Genomic DNA, 22936 nt, shown 5'->3' on the forward strand with positions numbered 1-22936 from the left:
CATCGCTTAAATGAAGAATAACTATTGGTAGCATTCAGGCGAATTATCAAGGATCTTTTACTGTGAATTATTGGACTCAAATCTTTCACCATTTTTCATTCTGTACTGTACAGATATTAATATCACGAAATAATATTACAAAAATCGTGTGACGTTTCAAAAAGTAATATCATATTATGCGAAATAATGATATGAAAGCAGCTCATATTGTTATTGCGAATTACATTAATTTTTTCTGAGAATTTAAGTATGTTTTACTTATGTTTTTTATAAATATAGTAAAAATAATCTTATATCGCATGTTAAATGAAAATTGTTCTACATTTTAAATTTCATATTCTGCTGTGCAATTTTAATAATGCCAAAAATCTCGTGATATTGGTTTTCTTTGGTCCATTAGTTAAATTTTATATTACTCGCTTGATTATATGCGGCATAATATATCGATGTCATACGAAATGAAAAGGAAATTAAAGTTTATTCGAAAGGTGATAATAATGCAAATATGTAATATGGAACGCAGTTAGAATGTATCTAAATACATTAAAGTGTAAATTACTTCGTAATATCGGAATCACGCAAATATGCTACGCAGCATATGTAATGATTATCTACTTCACGTCTACTACTTTGTAACTAAATTGCGCATTAGCGCCATATTTTCACTTTGATCTACAGCACACGATTTGCTGAATACATAAATATATTTTGATAATATTTCGCTACCTCTAGAATTAAATTATATATTGCATGTGAGGCTGTTTCAGCTTATATGCGTTTTATGTAAAATACGCGCGTGTATTTATAGTCTATTATATTTATTTAAAATTTTATTTCAAAGGTATCTAATCTCGAAAGCAAACAAAAATGGCGCAAGGTTGACTTTTGCAAAAACTAGAACTGCTGCTTTCTCTATCGAGTCGTGCGAAACATAGCGAAAAGGCTAGTTTATTTACTTTATACGTACTGATGTATGTTGTTTGTGTGTCCGCTACTCGCTTCCGTGCACGCAAAGAATATGAAATTAACCTCTTTTATCTGAATATCAAGTCCAGCTCGTGACCATCGTGAATTAAGCCCAGTCTGAATTATATCACCCATGCAATATGCGCTCTGCGTAAATCATAAACGAACAAATGTCCTAGTTTTATATATTAATGTAATAAAATACATTATAAATTTGAAAAGCTTTCTCCGGTCAAGAAGGTGATATAAGTAATTGATATTTTCAACGTCACTCACTGCCACTTTATATTCTTCAAAAGAAGATTCTTTTGAAACCTTCCGAGGGATGAACGATAGATATTGACATAGCTGACGAGTGCAAAAATTTTACAAAGATAACTTTTATCTCACCTGAAATTTTTAACAGAACTCAAAGATAATTTAATGTTTAATAATTTGTCATTGATAAATTTAGTCCAAAATGAAGGCAAGTGAGATAATACTTTTCATTGAAATTACTCACAAATTTTGAAATACTTTGCAATATTTAAATTGACCAAATAAGATTTTCAATAATTATATCATATTTTATTTAATAAATATATATTTTTTATTTTCTCGAAAACACTACATCAATAAAAATAAATTAGCGAAAATAGAAATAAAATTAGCTTAATTACTTTTTTCTGAAATCAAATCAATTCGTTTAAATTTGCGTTAATTTAATCGATAAACGGCAAAATTGACGATACAAACGTTATAGCGCACGCAATTGGATAACGGCTGTAACCATTGCATTTGAAATCCTTTTATTATTTTTTTTATATTGACGCATAGAGTTTTGCGCAAAACATGGTATGAAAATTACACCCCGATATTTCACAATTATATATTCATTAATTGCAAATTTCTACGAAATTAGTTTCCAATTAATCGCATCGTAATTAACAATTTACTCAAGCAGCTGACACTCCTTGTTGCGGCCACTCGTAGGAATTTCATTATTACCAATGAATTTAAATCAGGCAGTTTATGCGTCGGTCAATAGCAGTTTGCATGATGTACTACGTTCGTATGACCAGACACTACAGCGTTTGGACTAACTTAGCACGTTTTCTGAACTTGCTGTTCAATTGCTCACAAGTTGGTTAGATTAGTTCAGAACATAGTTGACTAGGTGCCGTCAGCACTTTAGATTGACTTGAATATTTGACAACGCAATGGCGACATATGCAATTCCCTAGGCAGATTTCCACCCGGAATGCCTGCGACGGTGTGACATTATAACGCTATGAACGCCCATCCCTATGTTTGAGGGGGCGCCGATTACACGGGACACTGCGGAGTTGCACGCTGACCTACCTGGACCTTTATGGCTCGCTTTTATACGAGTTTATATGAGTTTGTTTTACGGCATGCATAATAAATTGACGGCGCGTTGAAGAAATGCGGGCGGCTGGATTAATGCTTCAGAAGGTTGCAATTGGGCTCGAACGAGTTATTGATCTTTAGTTACAATACGTAGCGATAGACGTGTCAGAAAATCCGACTCATTCTCGCGCAATCTAAAGAGCCGTTATTTTTAAAGCTTTTAATGACACGAACATGCTTATTCCACTTTTGCTTCGATGAATCAAAAATATTAAATGCAATTGTATATGAATTAAGGGCGCAGAAATTTGCAAGATAAGGAAATAGGAAATAGTAAAGATAAAATTCATATCCATATCTGTGTAATCAAAATATTTATAATTGTTATTTTATATAACTACATTTTTTTTTATTTTTTTATAGCGACCCATTGTTACGCGAAAACTCGCAGAACAGCTATTGATATCCGAGTGCGGCGTATTTTATCGGCACTAAAGCGAAGTGCCATTATACAATTGCAGCTATGCGTATCGATGTTATGCCGGTATTATCCCCGTACCATCGTCATTTTCCAGTTTCATGCCCGTGTCTGTTATTTATTACGATATGAAACGAGCATTCCTATATTCATGTCGCGTGACATCGGACATGGATTTTATAAGGTCGTCTCCACCAATTATCTCTTTACCTCCCAACTCACCTATTAATTAATACTTTTTAATTAACAAACACGTCATGAGAGGTATGTTATCTTCTGCTTTCTGTAATGTTGTCGCACAAATATAGAATATTGAAATTTTAATTTTATTATACAATAGAATTGTATTTTGAATACGATAATAGAAATTATTAAATGTAATTTGATAACATTATCATTTTTATTACAGCCCAAAAATATATGTTTAAAATAATACAAAGCATTTTTTCTCTTTATCGCATTTTATGTAAAATGTTTTTATTATAATAAAATAACACAATTTTACATTATATTTAAATTTTAATTTAATAAACTTTTTTGCGAAAAGAGATTACATACATATGTAGGTAACGATTGCAAATAATAAAATTTTTATGCTAAATTAGTTGGAAAAAAAAAAAAGGTGCAAAATCCATTTTTACGCTCTGTACGTGCTGCTTTTGTGTGTGGCGCGAACCAAGTAGAAGATTTTTAACCATTTTCGAAATCTTACTGCGACTAATTTAGTTTCATGCCCATGCATATTTTCACCGTCACGCTGATTACACAAAACGGTTTTCTGGTTCGTTTCTACCATACTAAGCGTCTGATACGTGAGCCACACGCGTCTCGAATTCGATTTTAATAAAGGTTCGTTAAACCGCTCTGTGTATAATTTCGTGCTAGAATTTTATATCTTTTCCGATTGATTTCCCAATATCGGAAACGGTCCGGGCATGACCGATTTCTACGCTACGCGCGCGCACGCGATACGCATTTATAAAATACTCACGGGACCAGAAATAGATAAATTTGAAAAAAAATATCGATACAAAATTGCACCACTCGTATATCGCGACAGCAGATTACTTTTTTGATTAAAATTACGTGATAGTAGTTCTGTTTGCATTTGTAACATAATATTTCGATAAAATATAAATTAATCGAATTTAACGATAGTTCTTTATATCTGCATCACGTACTATTTTTAATATAATTTTATACGCATAACTGCGTTGACAAGTAATTTATCCGCACATCAAAATATAAATAGCATAACTTTTTTATACCTGCCGTATTCTACGTTGCACTCCTTAGCAAGCGCGCTGCGATCTTCTAGAGAAATATTAAAATTCTTTATATTTATGCATTGCAATGATTTTTTTATTGAGCTATTAACGGTTTGCGCACGCGATCTTAACTCACGCCGGGAACGTTATAGCATGTTCGAATATAACCGGAAAAATACAGGAAAATGCATCCAGAAAGTGCCGTACTATAAAAGCCACTGTTTAAGTATTAATATTCTTCGGCATTATCGGTTTCTCTCCTTTCCTATATAGGTCATTGATTTTGAACTGCATTATTAACAACCAGAAGTACGATTTGGTTCGACAAGGATTATCATTTTTTATTATTAAGTAGAACTGATCAATTATTACGAAAAAAAGATAGCGAGTTTGGAAAACACATAATTTAAATATCAGAGCAATATTTCCCGGTGTAATAAATTTCAATATTTTCCCGTTGCGATTTTTACACGAATTTCATCGACCGGGAAGCGTGTATTTGGAAAATATTTTAATCACGCACTTCTGTGGTATATTACATATTTTTGCATAATATATTCTGACACCAATGAGTTCATTGGAATGGAAATAAATCGCAAATACGCGGATCGGTAACTGTCAACAATGGATGTTTTTAATGATTCGTTTATCAGATATATGACATTTTTTAGAACAGCCTTAAAAACACAACTTTTGCGTTGTAAAATTTTTTATTTTCTACGCACGACGGACAGCATAAGAGAATTGCCTACGGCTATCGCCGACACAAAATGTTCCAAACGAAACTAAAATTAACTGCGCGACCAAAGCGAGACCCGAAGCCCATTTCACCCGGCGGCTAACAGCGCTCTCCTAATTCCGTTCTCCGTGTTTCCAACGCCGGCGATGAAACCCAGATCACGCCGAAAATTAGTTTTTCTATTGCATCAGAGAAGAAACATTTTCCACACGCTTTCTTTAAAAAAAAAAAAAAAAGAGTAAAAAGGCAAAAAACCATTGAACTTATCCACTGACTTTATGAGCTCGAAGATTATATTCCCTGAAATTTTCAGTTAATTGAAATTTTTAATGTAATTCAATAAATTTTTTACATATTTCTGAATTAAAATATTATATTTGCGACGTTTGTACTTTAGATTCTGCTATCCGCGCTTAGAGTTTGTTAAACTTTAAAATGCTTTATTACGCTGAGCGTCAGTGCTGACGTTACAACTTCACGATGTGAAAGTAGGCTAATCCTTTACTACATTTTGATGGAAAGTGAAGAAATGTATTACCGAATATATCAAAATTGTGTTTCAAAATTTTAATAACTTTAATTCATTATTTATAACGCTTAAGAGAAGAATTTAAAAAAACAACTTACACTTTGTTTGAACGTAACATTTCTTTCTATAAGGGTCGTGTCTGCCAGTGCAGATTTGACCATAAAGGAAAGTCGAGATCACGTTCGCTGCGAGCATGAAAATACAAGAACGCGGACTAAAGTGAATACGTCGAGTTACCGTTAAATGCTTTACGCGCATTACGGTTTTATTCCCTCTCAATCCACGACGGATGGACGGAAGAGACCATCGAGTAAAGAAGGCACTGCTGCCATTGTAAGTTCGATCGTGATCGGCGGAAGCCGAGTAAGGAGAAAGGAACGAAGCGCAATAGACAGGTTCACCTCCGACCGCCGTGGAGAATAGACCGCAAGCTGTGAATAATAATAAAAAAAAAAAAAAAAAAGGAGAGAGAGAAAGAGAAAAAGGCGACGAAATTGCAGATTTAATAAAGGCCGCCTGAGAGCACGCTAAGCGAAAACCGATTTCATTATAATGTACCCCTCGTCGATTCGTTCGTGTGTGACGCGCGTCGGATGCTGACTACCGCGAGATCACATCTCACGTTTTCTCACGATTATCCTGCCAACTTATCGTCGTCCGTTCTTTCGGTTTTTTATTTCGTATGCAAAAAAAGCGCGAGACGACGCGTCCCTATCTTGCATTTATTCGCAAGACGGATGTCAGAAAGGCTGCTATACGGAAAAATAGAAAATGACTGTACGAATGCGTGGTATTAAATTGAATTAAATTTTTCGTTTAACATTGCCGGTGGAATCGAGATTTTCAAAGGAGCAATACTCATTCGAGATTAACTAAGTCGCATTATTGCAAACGGGCATGAATGTGCAAGTAGACGCGGCTGATATCGGCTTTACGATTTTCTAGCGGCGTGTACACATATATTTCCTCCTTCCGTCTCTGGCAACAACGCCATTGGCATAACGTGCCATCGATAATTAAGAAAGTTTTACGATAGCTGAGAAGAGAGAAAGAGGGGTTCGATTTTCCATCAGCTTCGTACGCGCGGCGCCCGTATCGACGCGGATAAAATCTAAACGAAGCACTGCAAGTAACGTGATAATTTCGTTTCGTACCCTCCTCGAAACGTTGTCAAGTACAATAGCAAGTGTGCGCTAATATCATCGCACTACCCTCGAAAGTACCCGGAAGACTTACCCGGATTGATGGTGTAATTTCATCGAGTAGTAGAGAGTTCATATCGAGTTTTAAGTTTGTTGTAAAACAAAATAAGAAGCTATAAATGACTTTTGCGTTACAAACAAAAATCTAAGGAATGTCGCGATTTAGATTTTAGAAATGGAAGTAAAGGATAAAACAATATTTTTTATTGTAAATTGATATTGCTTTCAAAAAGTTGTTTTAACTTTAAAGATTAAAAAGAAAAATATTTAAAGTCTAAGCAAGAATGATAAAAAAATCTGTCGAATCAAATTTTTATTAAAGGGGAATTGAAATTGGTCAAAGAATTTGTGATGAAAAAAATACAGAGAGCACGGAACGCTCTATAAATGTACTATACTCGGCGGATAACGTATCGATTATAAATTTAACATGCGACAAGAATAGCCTTGTCGGTAGCTTACAAAATGTAACGAATTCTATTATGTATGTGTTGGCAGATTAAAACTTTAGTAAAAGGGCTGTAAAAGACTTATTTTAAGAACTCAAGAAATGTCAGTCAGTTAAAGATTAAAAATCACCGTTTTGAAAGATTACAAAGGACGGCATACACTTTACGAAATAATATCTCTCGTGTGAAATAATTTTCTAGCTGAAGATAGCAACCGTGCCACGAGCGCGCTGGGTTTAAGCATAAAGCGTATGAAAATGAAAACCTCCAGGTTTGCGTATAACAAACGAATGTTAATGTAACGCACTTTTGTACTCACTCTTGAGTACTTCATGATTCTGGTGTATAAGCACTGTCGGGAACCATATTGTCGGTTACGGAAACAGGTAGACTACTACTGACGCGGTCGGAGTGCAAAGAGCACTGACAGACAAGACGGTAAACAAAGACATAGATTGTGGATCCCAGCAGAATTAGAGAGATGCACTCTCGTAAACGAGATCTCAGAGATCTCAGAGACCGCGTTTCCGGCATTAAGGATTAAACTACTTTGCTGATATTAACACATTTATTAAGCTTATTAAGTTCATCCTTATGCCGACTAATGCATTACGCTTTTCCGTTTATTTTTTACAACAGGGCAGCGAGGAAGAAACAATATTTAACTGTGGATTAACGCATAAATGCTAATATAAGCCTTGCATATCTTTCTTATATAATTAAAATGAAATATATCACCTCGAATGATTGAGTGAATGAAAATTCCTCTAGTGTACGTTTTGTCTGCCAGCGTCGTACCGTACAATATCGACTAGTGAACTAGAAAATTAAGGGTAAAATGCATGATGTAATAACGTCACAAAATTGCGTGGTGCGGTAATGCAAATGCCTACGTGCATATTAACGCATTTTTACATTAAATTAACACGCTCGCCGCCATTCACGAGCCTTGACATATCCAATTGCACGCCTGTGAACATGTTAATTTTCTGATGTTAATACATTTTTTGTTGGCAAGTTCGTTATTTTACTCGGTCATTTATTAAATTTTCATAATTTTCAACGAACGGCCTCGTTAAAAAGGTTATTCAATTTTAATCAACGTTTAGACGTGTATAAATTTTGCATGCCTGCGACAGTAATGATACACCGGCTCGTTAATTAAATACACAGAAAATCACATTATGTCTCCCGGACTGCACTTTATAACTGCATTGTTAAGCGCGTGGTCCTCGTCGCGCCGAGATTTCTGCTAGGAAAAACAAAGCTGAAAGTCCAAAAATATATTTCCACTCGCGGTTGTTACGGCTGATCGGATTATAGGAGAGCTTTCCGCTACACGCACAGATTACGATACGCAGCCGCGTAATATTGATATGCCATGTTATCGATGGTATCGCATTCGCGTTGGGAAACCGCGTGTTCGCTAAATCACCGAGTGAAACAATGCATTCGCATTCGCACTGTTAAAATCAATTAGAGAGGTACGTAAGCGTTCTAACAAATTCGCATAGTTTGTACGTTTATCTTACAATTAACTTCGTAATTAACCGCGTTATTATTAGCACGGAGTATTTTCTCATTAATCCCAATAATATCCCAATACAATGTTGTTTTCCATAGTTGCAAATGCAAACACAAAGAGAGCGTACGTGGCTGTGTATAATCATATTTTCTGATATTTTTGGTTTTCTGACATTTTGGTGGTAAATTGTTGTTTTCAACGGTACCGCAGAGAAATATTACCAAAGCATTATATTTATGTTTATTTTTATTTTTTTGTGAAAAAAATATTGAAATTTGTTTTTTTTTTTGACGATAAAAAGGCAACTAAATATTTGAGACATCGAGTTGTAAATTTTCTTCTCGTGGAACATGTGTAACTTAGAAATTCGGAAATATGAAACTTAAATATAATAGATTCAATCAATAAAATTAAAGAGCTAATTTTCTGGACCAGAAGTGCATAATGGATAATCTCATATCCCAACCATCTCTTCTTTGCTTAATCTCCAATAAAACTCTCCCGTCAGATATATCAACAGTAATTTGCATCATCCCACGCAAAACTCTATGGAAAACAGGCGAGCTTGAAACCCGCGCGAGAAACGTGGCGCATTAATTACTTCGTTTCGCAACCCCTTTTGCCGTCGCTCAAAGGCGCGCGATACTTTGCAAGGGCAAAAGGGGAGGGAAAATCTCAAACGCGGCTAACGCTCTCACTCGTCCGCTCCGTAAAACGCGGAAACTCCAAGGAATATTCAAGGCAGGTCTGCGAGTAATGATTTACGCGGGGATGATTTTGAGGAATGACGCGATCTATCTTAAGACGTCAAAGTTCTGCATGCTAATTACAACGTGGTCCCGTCGTCCCCTCCTGTATAATCCATGCCGGAATAGGCCGGGAGAGCGGCTGGATGCGCGGGAGAATATCGCTATCCAACCGTGGGGGGGACATCCGTCAAATCTCATTCCGCCGGCTGCGGCTGGCGTGCGCAGTGCTCTCCGCGCTTGTCGGCGTACATACGCTCGCTCGCGCGTATCACCGACGTAATAAGAGTCGACGTCGCTTAAGTTTCGCGCCATGATGTCGATGATAACCTGGCTGGGCGACCGTAAAATTAGTTTCCGATTTCATTAAAGCATTTGGCCGGAGGGACGACTCGCGCCACCGCCGCCGCCGCCGCCGCCGCCGCCGCCGCTGCTGCCGCCGGCAACCCGCGCCTCGTCCCGGATGCGGGACAGGTACCTCACAGATACATACCCGTTTTGCAGGAACAAAAGCGACTGCGGTCTCGCGTATCGTTGCCCGTTACATTCGAACTTCCTGCAATATATTTGCGGTACGTGCGGCCGGTGTTAAGTCGGAACGTTTAAAAGTAACACGGTGTCACGCGCGTTTAATGAATACGTGAGCATCGCGATATCAAGCACCTGCTGTTATTTTGCGACGATTACAATGTCCGGAGGAAGATATGAATATTTTGTCGGAAGACACGAACAATAATAATAATGAAGGTACATACGTGTATCATGGAAATGGAAAGAGAAAAATGGTCGGTGAAGCGCAAAAAGCGACGATATTCGTGAAATAATGAAAAACGTTAAATTAAAAGAATATAATATAAAAATTAATATATTTTTCATTCAAATCACGTTTATTTTTGCTATTTCTGCAGCTTACGTTTTTCCACACCGCCTTTCGTCAAACGTCCTGTTACTGCGTGTATGATTTTACATTACAGTGTTTAATACTATATCAATTTCATCACAGAAAAGCAAGCCACGCAGGCGGCCGCCTGCATCAATTATAATGCATAGTATGCAATATACGTAGAAAGTTATCGATGGGTACATAATTGAAGGGTTAATACTCCATCGTTTGCGTGTTAAACTTTATAAAATCTGGATTTTTTTCTCACGAAAGGACGTTAAAACATAATATTTCGTAATTACTTAAAATTCTAAATTTTTACAAAGCATTTAAAGTATCATATTAATATTTTTATCGAAATTTCTCTGAGATATTTTTAATTAAGTTTAATTAAAACCAATTAATATAATAATTATGATATATGTCAATTGTTAAAAATAGAAGCATTTGGTGCGCGGATGCATATTGATACTGTCCCAATCGCATTCTATAGTTAGATGCAGGTCACTTAATTTTATTTCACATATATCTAACAATAAGCGACTAGCATGTCTGCTTTTTAGCAGCTCGAGTAACGAATCCGTTCATTTCTCTCAAATTATTGATACGTTGCATGCAAACTTCACATCGGCACAATTTCAATGCACATATGTATTATATATACACACATTCGAACACAACTCCAGCACATTGCAATTCGATTTGACGTGGATGGGATTGAGCGACGTTATCTCGTGTTCTGATTAATACGTTATAAATTGGGAAGTTCAATTTTTATGCTTGATGCGGCGAATGTCTAGATTAGACTTATTTACAAACAGCCGACATCTCTGTGGCTTCAGGCAAGCTGGGAGTCTGGCCGCGATTACGACGCGGCGACCGACGGTGCGGAGGGGAGCTAAGGCGAATGTAACTCCTACGGTGAATTAATTAGGCGTGACATTATCACGTTTCGAGCTTTGAGTTGGTTGCGAAACGTAGATAGTTCGATGCGAAATCTTCGATGAAGGGTTGCCATCCGCCGTTCGCCCTTCATCGCCCGACCCGGGGTCTGTCTTCCTCTTCTCACGCTCCCGCCGGGCGTGCACTTCACTATACATTTGATTTATCTGGAAAGTTGTTGCCTCGGGGAAAAGGGCATGTTCGCTAGAATTGTTTCAGAAATACGCGGCAATCTTTTCCCGATCGTTACTTTGTTCTACTGAAAGTGATATCATTTATTTCGGATGCTATCTTGATAATGCGTGTAGTACGAGCGGGCTAGTCGACTGAACACGAGTTATGATTTTTATCGGATTAAAACGTAATGTGATGAGTTGAAATTTATACATTGTTTTCTCTTTATTATTCCTTTTAATTTTTTTTTATTATGTAATTTTTCTGTGAAATGAGACTCGAATAGGTATATTAAAAATTGAATAAATACTAATTCTATAAATATTAAATGCGAGAAGGATAAAAGGTAATGGATTGATCATTAACTTAAATAGATTTGTGCTTTTTCTATCTCACAACAGAATTACCGGAATATTCTTCGCGGCATTGCGCTGCGTTCCCGTTTCTCGAACTACAATATTTCTACTGCGATAATTTATTAACGGTACATTAATAGAAGACGGAATATTATGACAAATTGCTTTCTTTTTTCTTGTAATATTCACGAAAAAACTAGTGTTTTTATTTCTTACAAACAACACAGATTATACAAGCGTGTCAATTGCTTAATTGAAACAATTTACGAGAAGTACAGCTGATTTTGTTCATATATTATTTTACGAATAACAATATAAAAACACATTATTGTATGCATATTGTTATTTTCAGCTTTTAATAAAAACATTTCTAATGCAAAATATTTTACATAAATATATACACGAGTGTTTGTGCAACTCTAACACACAGTTACCTTATCTCATAATTATAAATTTAATATGTATCACGCGATAGTAGGTTTAATCCTAAAACCACACGTCGCACGCGTCATATGTATGATGAGACACATCGTGACAGATCTTCATTGTTACAGAAATATCCGACGTAGCAACAATGTGTCACTGTCCAGATTTCAGATAGACCATACAAGATAGCAAAACCTACGAGGGTGGAGGGTAGCCCCTGTTACATACACGTAAACCGCACGCCACGATTAGCGAGAACAAACTAATTTCCTCTATCAGTGTCCGGTCCACGCAAGTAGTTATACCTACAGTCTGCGATTTTATCGTCGCATTTGTATTATGATTTGCATCGTGCTAGTCCTGCGTAGTATCGTGAAATTATTTATTAAAAACGTCGAGCGATACGCTGGCTATCCGAATTGCGCGTGTCTGAAGAACAATGATACATAAATATTTTAGATATGCCTACCTACGCAACGCGTACACACAAAAATCGTTATAAAAGTTGTATTAATCTGTACACAATGTGATAACGCATTTGAATTTATGGGATCAGCGTAGTAATAATAAATAATCTGGCGTAGAATAACACATATCCCGCGTTTCGCGAAACAAATATTCCGTTAAATATAATTGTCAGCAGGAGTAAAATATGCGATAGCTTTAATTAAGGTATTGATATTTGGAAATATCGAGAATATACATAAAGTACAATAGACAATATTGGATGGGCTAATATGATCCTGACGTTCAATTTTACCAATGACGGTATATATACGCACAGCTATCGTGTAAACATACAAATTGGGATTATTCGACGTTTTCCGTTATATCATTTTGTACATGGTTAATGCGTAATGTGCGGAAATAACTATGACTTTTATTTTTAAGATTTAAAACTATCGCGTACGGCTAAATGAAGCATTCAATTTGCTCGTTATCGAACGAATCCATCGAGATACCCGGAATAGAACAACGTCGAAATACTATTACACCGTCGCGTGAACTGTATTTCTTTCCTACTTAATCCCCAGCTTCTTCTTTTAGTTCAGGTCCAAGGAACTTTCATTCTATATCAGAACCAAATGTCGGGTAACGATTCTGGAATGTCTTTCTTTCTAGTCCCAGGAGCGCGCTTGGAACTCCGCCACTCCACTTTCACTGCCCGAAAAGTCGCGAGTAATAAACTTAGAGTCCTTCCCAATGAATCTCGTTCAGTTCCCAATCGAGTCTGCTCGACTTTTATTTCAAAAAGTCGACAGGGAAGCGGATTGATTCCGCATTAAGATTTAAAAGCGCATAAAGTCATTACGCTTAATTTTTGGATTTTTCGCTAGATTTATAGATTATTGGAATCGTTATCTTATAGCTATTGAAATATTCAAGAGATCAAGAACTCTTAAGATTAAATTTAACTGATATTTTTATCTTCGTGTCATAATTCAGTCACATTTATACTCTACTAATTATTATATATATTGACTTATACTTTATTAAATTAATTAAAATAATTTTAATACGTATATTTGCACTATTTGATTAAAATACATTCATCATATTTTCATGTTGATTGAATTAGATTAACAAGATTGATTGAAAAATATATTGATCTCGTTCGCACAATCGCACACGGAATTTAACTCCCGAAATACTTTTTTCTTAAACTCCTTCTATCCGTACGTAATTATTAAAAGGTGAAATCAATTCCACTTTGTGGGCGAGAAAAAGTTGAAAACTGAAGAATCGTGAACGTACTAATGAAGAAGATTACATTTACTCTCATTTCTTTTCTAAGCCGCATTTCTCGTTCATTAGAGTAATTACTTATCTAGATATGAAGATAATTTGTAACAGCGAGTATAATATTACAATATTTAATAAATTTTTTATATAAGTTGAAAGTTAATTTATACTCGCTGTCACAAATTATCTTCATATCTAAATATACAATATATATTTATATATATATATATATATATATATATATATATACATTATATATATATATGAGATGCTTTTTCAAATATAAAATACTAAAAATTGAATTTGAAATAAAAAACAGTCAAATGGTGCAGTACGGTACAAGCAAAGCAATTTCTGTTATAAAAGCTGTGTAATTAATATTGCATATCAATATGTCAAAAATCCATGTTTTTGTTATGTTATAGTTTTACAATTTAATACTCGTTTTGAGTAACTATAAAAAAATTTATAGCTATCTTTACTAGAAAAAAATAATTATTACATATAATATTTATTTATAATAATATCTTGCTATCTGCAATAGCTTTACAGATAAAAATTCATTTATTTATTTGCTGTATGCTTAATAGCAGAAGACAAGAAACAGAAAAATGTTTTGAATTATTTATTTAATATTGGATAATCAAAACATGTTATAATATTAATATGTGAAAAGTTCAAAGTAAAAGTTTATTTTAGGCATGTGTTTTCTTATTAAAGTAGTATTTTACACAAAAGTAATATTTTTACACAAAAAATTATGGATTTTACATACAACTCATTAATATTATGTAACCAGTCAATGTGGAAAACATTTAAAAGAAAATAAAAAATGCATTTGATAAATATTTTTTTTGTAAAAATCTTGGATTAGATCTTTGCTTAGTTTTTCGAGTTGAACAAATATTTGTCACACATTTTCTCCAACGGAGCTGCTTTAGTGTCGCGTTTATGTTGCTTGCATGCACAGAGCACACAAACTATATGTCATCATTGGCACACGTGCTCCAAGTGCATTAGTCTCATTTCACCGATGGACACTTCCTCCTGGTCCACAAGGTCCATCCGGCAAAAGTGACCGCGTCCGTCCATGCTACTGTATGATCACAGCTCATGAAATACGATGCAAGTCGAGATCCGTGCTGTCATCGCACTAAATCATCCCGACATGCCGTCCAAGCGCATATAGAGTCTCTTCATGTCTCTTTATGTGCAGGCTCATTAAAACTACTCCGATAATTATTATCTCTGTTATGAACGTACATTACAAACTAAAACACTGCTGAATTTATTATGTAATCATGCTTGTGCGCATAAAATGTAGTTGAATTTATGTAAAGCAGCACGCAGCTCAAAGCTAGAATATTGATATTTAAAAAAAAAAAATCTTGATATATAAAAATTTTATGCCTTATTAATCAAGAGCCAAGATCTGTGGTCACGCCAGGTTATCCTAATTTTAAAGCACCTCCAAAACTATCGAGTGCGGCATCTTTACGTCGTAAACCAGTCGACATTGCGTTATGATAATAGCAGTATGAATAATATATGGTGCCATAGGCGTAGTAAGAGCATATTTGTCATCCCACGTGTATATACCTAGCAATACGGGCTTGCATGCCGGATATTGGTTATCAAGGGCGGCCATAATCGTGTGGGAGTTGTCGTCGACGTTGCTATTTCATTACACTGCAGTATGCTTTTCTTTGTATGCTCAAGCGTGCATACACTCTGCATATAAATTTCGTGCGCATATGTCATGATCTTTATACAATGAGAAGGGGCCTTTTTTAATAACGACAATTCTTTTCTTTTGTAATATTTGCATCGTGAGATTTATATATGTAATATATTATGATTTCATTCAATTACAAAAATTTCTTTCAGGAAATAAAATATAAATTAAGAGGGAGAAAAGAAATGTCAAGAATAGAAGATTTGATCTTTTTTTTTTAATACATATGTAACAACTATGTAGTTGTATATAGTATATAGTTGTATATAATATATACTGATAAAATATTCTTTAGATGAAAAGCGAAATCGATTCTTCAGATCCAGATAGGTTTGTTCTGCCGCAGGATATTTGAATGTCAATCGATAGATCTGAGTTTCGTCTTCGAAGATATGAAGCCCGAGAGATGAAATATCCTTCCTTCGAAATATCCGCAGAAAGGCAAGACAAAGCTTACGCTGCATCAGTCGATGTAGAGCACAGATGTTGGTGACGTACGACCGCACCGATTGGTACACTTCACTGACTGCAACATGGAAGGCTAAGAAGCTTTTGCTTCAACTACCGATACAGCGTACCGTATAAATGCTCTAACGATCTCTTCGTTTCCGAGCGTAACGAGAAATCCTACCGGCTGTCGTTTGATCCAAAGCTTACAAATACAAGTAACGCTAAGCAGACTTTTACATAGCAAGATATTTACTAGATAAAGTTGGGTCTATTTTACCGATACAGCATCTATTTCTCTCTATCTCTCTTTCTCTTTACACAAAGTGTTCAGATTCTTGTACTTTTTTATCCCACTTTATTATTAATATTATTCGCTCAATTTATTCTAAATGAAAAAGTATGTCTTGAAACGTGATATTCGTATTATAAGCATTATGAAAATTAATTTTACTAAAATACACGTAACGTCAACATGGAACGAGGTGGTTTCACGAAAATCATGAAAAAACTGATTATATGCATTATCACAAATTACACGTGTGTTGCTGATTAAACAATGACTTTATTACATCACGTGAGAGATAGAATCTGTTTACGTTAATGCTAATAGGACCTTCCTAATAATCTAGAAATTAGCCGTCATAGCCACGCCTGTTTCCCGTCACGTACAATGTGGTAACGAATATTATATGGTAACTAGGAATTAACTATACTGATGAGCTATATACCATAAATGCGTTTGTATAATCGAATAATCGGATTTAAAGAAAATTATTTTAACGCGCGATTAATATATTGAATATATAAGTTTTTAATAAAATAATTCGATTAAAAATTTATCACTAAACGCATGCGGAAGTTATAGCCGAGAATTACGTAATCACAATATTTTACAATATTATACTACATAAACAGTTAATTTTGCCAGTGATTGTATCGAATTTGCCAAAAGATATAAAATTATTCAGGGAAACATGGAAATGTAACGGAAATCGCCTTGAGCCTAACATAAGCGCATCGTTAATGAATAATGAGCAAGCTTCCTATTATCATCCACCTTTACTCATACGTCTTGTAAATGGATACAGTCTATAACAGACTGTTGAAGCGTGTATTTAGTTTGATCTGTATTTCCGTGTTCATATTGCTGTACTCCAGTTAGTGTATAGTCAAGCTTAGAATAGAATTGGAACAGAATTTCTATCTCGGTATATCGTTTTCCGGAGCAAAGATGGCTTTTCTGGCCGACTACATAAAAAGAGAAACGAACGCACGGATGTAATCCTACCGTACGACGCGAATAAATCACTGAAAAAAAAACTTTGTTAAAAGTTCATTCAACTCCTTGCGCCGACATTCAGCGGGGATAAAGGCGACCTTCCGACTTACACGGGAGCGCCCGTCTTACAGGAGAATTCTCGCATAAAATTTGTTACATTAACGCGTTACGATCTAATTCTTTATCGTGTCTTCCTTCGTCCGATCTCTCAATACCCGACATTTAAACCGCAGCCATTGCGTATTTCTACGCTTTCCTTTGCCTTTTGCATATATTTCTCCCAAGTCCGAACTATGACCTCCACTTTTATGCGGTCTATCAACCCTTTCACACGTTTTACGACGTGCTTTGGAAGTGGAAATTTCACCGCTAGCGCTGATTGGCAGCGCGTCGGAAAGAACTGTCAGCGAGCAAGGGGACTTGGCCTCGCTTTTTCTTTTTCTACCTCACGGACGCTCGAGCGAACTCCTACCTGGAGTGCGATTACCATTTTATCGAGTCTGATTTGCGAGCACTTTACACGAACCTTGTTACTGCTTGGGCATTGTAAGCAAAGAGCTGCACTTACTAGCGTCCTTTCAAAAATTTCGCCAGACCCGGCACGGTGGAAATGTAGTATACATTTGTGCATACGTTTGCTGTGCACGCTTATGCGATAACGCGGCGGTATCACGGATACACTTGGGCTGTTTGTTATCGTTCGAATATAGCGATGATCAGTTGTGTCTGGCGAAGAAAAATACAATAAGGGGCCGCGTGTCGAGAACACGCGAATCTTCTGCAATTGATTATGGAAGCGCAGGAGTACAATGGGTAAACAGCGATATGCCGTTGAATTTCAATTTCGTGAGTCGATCAATGTTTACTAGCATCTCACCGTTTCAGTATCGCGGGCCCGCGTGGTGTTTGCACGTGACAAATGTACTCTCGGTAATGCACAAATAAATCGATTTCAATCATAAACAGCGGTTGAATCACACGAAGGAAACTTTTGGCAAACAATCGTTTCATTATCATCGCAAATTAATACAAACACATCGATATGCGTATTATTGCGCAATTCTGGCACGCAATTCCGTTAGGTGTAATTTCCACTCATCGATAAACGGAACATGCTTATTGCGTTCTCCGTGAATATAGATTTTTTTCGTCGAGAAAGTTGAAAATTTCATTAAATATTCTTACAATTATTTAACGCGCATCTTTATTATTAAATATTGCCCTAATAAAGGAGACCTGCTTTTTAATAGAGTCTCAAATATTGTAAAATTTCTACTGTCTGTGTCAACAGGAATGCTGGAGAAGCATTTTTTGCACATTCATTAAATTTGCACTGTTATATTAAAATGATTTCTTTGAGCAACGCAAATTTACATATCTATAATCACAGCAGGTCTCCTTTATTAAGCGACAGCATTTGTCATGCAAACACGGTAAGTGGACCATCGCGAGAGTATCTTCCGTGTATAACTGTGCTAACTGTGCATAACGGTTAATAACAAGTTTCATTGTCGGAAGCGCGGATGGAGATGCGGAACACTAGCATTCCATCCCGTCGCATTGTAAGCTGCGAACATCCTCGCGAACTTTGTCGCGGCTTCTTCAAAGGCGACGGAACACTAACGAATGGTATGGAAACGAGCGCGAAGTTAAGTCCGAGGAATTCCTTTTGTATTACGTCCAGTGAATAACCGGTAATAAAGATACGCCTTGGCGTTCCTTTCGTCATTACGCGTAGGCGATCGTGCAAGATTCATAAAAGGTAACGGGATGTTCCTTACGCGAAAAAATTACGAAACAAAATTCGCCGGTGGCGTAATTACGCGCGCAAAACATAATCACCGACGGAAATCCTATTTTTCCGACTTTCCAGGGAACGACGCGGTTGTCGGCCGGCCGGCTGGTCATGCAAGATTCGTAATTACGGCGCGTAATTACCAGATAACAGATAGGCAAGCGCGACCATCCTCGTTTTTCTTTCGCCACATGTCTGGCAAAACGTGCCGCGTCATTGGGTGCAAAGCGCATGCCGTTCTTTAAATCTTCTAGCGCAAAAAAGAAATGCGCGCGCACGCACACATACATTTCACTAAGTGAATTTTAACACAATCCCGAGAAACGTTAGTAAAAAATTTGCTGGCAACGTTGCTGATTGCTTTAAATTATTGATGAAATTTTGATTCAAGCATTTACAAAGAAACGTTTGCAACTTTATGTCTAAGATTAATTAAAATAACGGTAATAATCTCTTGAATGAAGGAAAATTATTTAACCGGCACTAGAATTTTTATCACCAATAATTTCTTTGATAATTAGCGGCTTACGAAACGTCGAAATGCTGAATAAAGTCTGCTGCTGCTGCAAGCGGCTGCGATATTTTATTTTAATTAAACTTTTCGTTCTCGGAATGAACATCGCCTATCCGTTTCACCAACAAATCGCTCGCAAACTTTTTCCTCGACTACTACGAGAGATTATAGGTTGATTCGTGCGAATCCGCCGATGATTACCGACGCCGTGTCCCGCGCGAAAATCCGATTAGACGGTTTAAAATCGATGGTAACCGGCGCGGAGATCCATTCACGACGGATGCGAGCGCTGTAACAGGGCAACAACGCCGACATTGGGCAGTTTAGAGGGTGCGTGTTTGAAATTGGTCGAAGGGCTGATAGAGCGTGTGCGACGGTAGACAGGGAGAGAGAGAGAGAGAGAGAGACGAACGTGCAAGCCGGCGGCTTGCAATTACCATTCATTACTTTGTTGGGGCCAATTGACATAACTGATTGGTATTCGGCACCCATGCCACCCTCAAAGGATCCTGCCGACCGTCACGAAGGGGGCTAATGTAGTTACCCACGTCTATGCTGCGGGCTACACACACCTCCGATACAACACCCCGGCGTTGCCCGCGCGCGTTTACGACGTCGAACGCGCGGAGTTAAATCACGATTAAAGCACTCTTTCGAGAATTAATACGGTTTCGAGCGCGACGGTTACTGCAGATCGCGCACGGGGATTGAATGATCGTGTGCGATCCGCAGTGCCTTCGTCGAGAAATACGTGTTTTCGTTTTTCTTCTCTTTCTTTTTTTTTTTTTCTATTATCTTTCACCAAGCAGCTGACTCTTTCTGCTAATTTTAGAACGTGTCGGGCTTTTCAATCCGCTGATGCTTTCAGCACGCGAAATCTGCCAATTCTGCAAATAGATCCGGGTGAAATTTAATTTGAGACGAAAACTCACAGTTCAGATATAGAGTTGATTTTAAATTTTATAAGTTCTATCTATCAAATTCCATTATCACGTACAATTGCATTATTGCCGTAATTTTATTACACATCGTTTATATACGTCATAATAAATAGAAGATATATTTCTGATCTTGCTACATATCTAAAAGCAAGAATAATTATTAAAAGGTGACCTGACTTCTCTTGTTGCAGTATTCTTGCGCGGAAGAATGGTCTTGCATCACGGATATCCTGCGTAAGGCGCACCGGCAACTCTCGATGTAAGGGCGCACGAAGCAAGGTAAGTAAAAATAAGTTTACCAATAAACAACTTTTTTATAATTGCGAAAAGTAATATCTGCAATTATGAATGCATTTACTTGCTTACTATGCATGAAGGTATACCTACGTGTAACGAAATAGTTTACAGCCGCCGCATTCAAAATACTTCCTTACGCAAATTGCATTCAACTCGCCCTATTTAATCAGTCTCACAAATAAAAGCATAGCAACTCGGAAAATTTATACATAAATCACGCAGAAACCTAATTTTACAAGCTCTAAACTTGCGCAAATGTTAACCGTCCGTAATCAAGAGTCCTTTTTTATGTAACTTTCCTTCTGTCTCAAACTTCTTGCTTGCCATAAACTTAACCGACTATCACAATTCGAAGCCATTTTCCTTGACCAAGCACTATTTCCACCCGAAGGAGGTACACGAAGAATGGAAAGTCAACTGATAAATAGTTCCTAATGTTTTTCCGCGTCGAGTTCGCCTTCTCTGCGGTACGGCGTGCCGAGTACACTTACGTCTGCAAGAATTTCGGGCTCGCTTAGTTCCGTTTCTCAAGAGAAATTCTAACTTACCGTTAAAAGAATCGAGGCGAAAAATTCTGCTTCATTGCGAACGGATGACATTTCCCTTCCTTTCGCGAGAACGCTCACAGTGGCATTTTCACATTCCTTATCGCGGCAGTGTGGAACTATCATTTCCCTAGAAAAGCCCTCTTAGAAAAATCATGGAATGAAAGAACGGTATTTAAGGGAGACGTTGGAAACGCATTCCAAGCGTTATATCAGCATTTAAATTTTATAGAAATACGCGTAAGATATTATTTAGCGAAGTGTTCGATAAAATTATTATTAAAATAATGTTTCAATTTACATTGTTATTTTCATCATTAAATATTTTTTTTCATTGTTTATTAAACTCTAGTCACTATTCAAATATATTTAATATTTATTTTCGCTAAAACACTATATATTTGCATTAATATAAAGCGTATAAAATGTTTTCGATAATTTATTTAATGTGAAAAGGGAAAATTTAAAAAAAATACAATATTATTTTGTGATAAGCGAGGAACGTATAGTATACATATATCAAGGTAAAACACGTTCAGCACATCAGCACTGCGAAACATTATTCATTATTACGCGTCAGCTATTTCGCAGCAAAATCGATACTATAGTATCTTTGAATGCACATTTTTAAAATATTCACAGAGAAAGAGATGTTACGGAATAACGCAGTAGGATATCTATAATACGTGAGGCAACATCGATCGTAATTTGTTGATACAAGTTGTTAAGCAGTTTAATCTTTCAATTTTTATTTTTTAATTAACTAAATCTCCTTTCTCTTTCTCTATCTTCAAAATATCATTTAAAATTGCTACAATTATTTAGTTTGTCAAGACTAGGCTAACGCTATTCTGTTTGCCACACAAACATTGCGACAAATCAAGGCTTTGTCGCGAGTCGCAATACAGCGTCGAGAATGGCACAGTATTGCACGTCAATGACAACGTTTACACGACCCACTTTACGCCGGCTTAGTGTACCAACTTAGTGTACCTCAAGTGTTAAATGTAGTATAGACTGTGATTTTACGTTGCGGTCACTTCGCTCGTGTAATTACGTGTTTATATAGGATGATGATCATAAAGTTGTAAGTAAAAACAACTTGAAAGTCTAACTAATACTTATCGTAGGAACAATTTGCGTTCAAAACAGGATGTTTATAATAGTTTGGAAATACATGATAGCTGTGATGCTGTGTGTGTAGAGATAATAATTCGAATAATTTAAAAGAAATATACATATATCGCAGATAATAACATAACACTCGGCGTTACGTGGTAACAGAATATATTTAAGTAATACAAAAGTTTAAGAAAGCTTTTAAAAATATTTAAAGAACGTTTTAAAGATTATAGCATTTTTTTCAAACGTTATTACAACATTTTTTAGACTTTGTATTATCTACATACCTTTGGGAGAGCGAAATGGTATACTCGCATCGTATCGTTGTTACAAATTGTCTAACACGTGAAATAAATCGTCAATTCAAATTTTTTTTCATCCAATTAATCCGTAGTCTCTCGTTACTTCTGAATACAAATTGACCGCCAGTCGATGACTCTTATTGCAAAACGACACGATAGAAACGTGCGTTTCAAAAGCGT

The 22936-nt window shown here is 36.3% G+C and overlaps 1 protein-coding gene across 6 annotated transcripts in view; it reads left to right on the top strand.

Annotated features, from left to right (window-relative positions):
• Positions 1 to 22936, top strand: part of LOC105672535 (protein artichoke-like) — a 386355-nt gene that overhangs the window by 316578 nt on the left and 46841 nt on the right. For all 6 annotated transcript variants that reach the window (XM_067353616.1, XM_067353615.1, XM_067353618.1 and 3 more), the window contains one exon: positions 20682 to 20769. The gene's annotated coding sequence lies outside the window, so the exon portion shown is untranslated. The remainder of the gene's footprint in view (positions 1 to 20681; positions 20770 to 22936) is intronic.

This window comes from Linepithema humile, chromosome 4 (assembly GCF_040581485.1).
Source record: "Linepithema humile isolate Giens D197 chromosome 4, Lhum_UNIL_v1.0, whole genome shotgun sequence".
NCBI lineage: Eukaryota > Metazoa > Arthropoda > Insecta > Hymenoptera > Formicidae > Linepithema > Linepithema humile.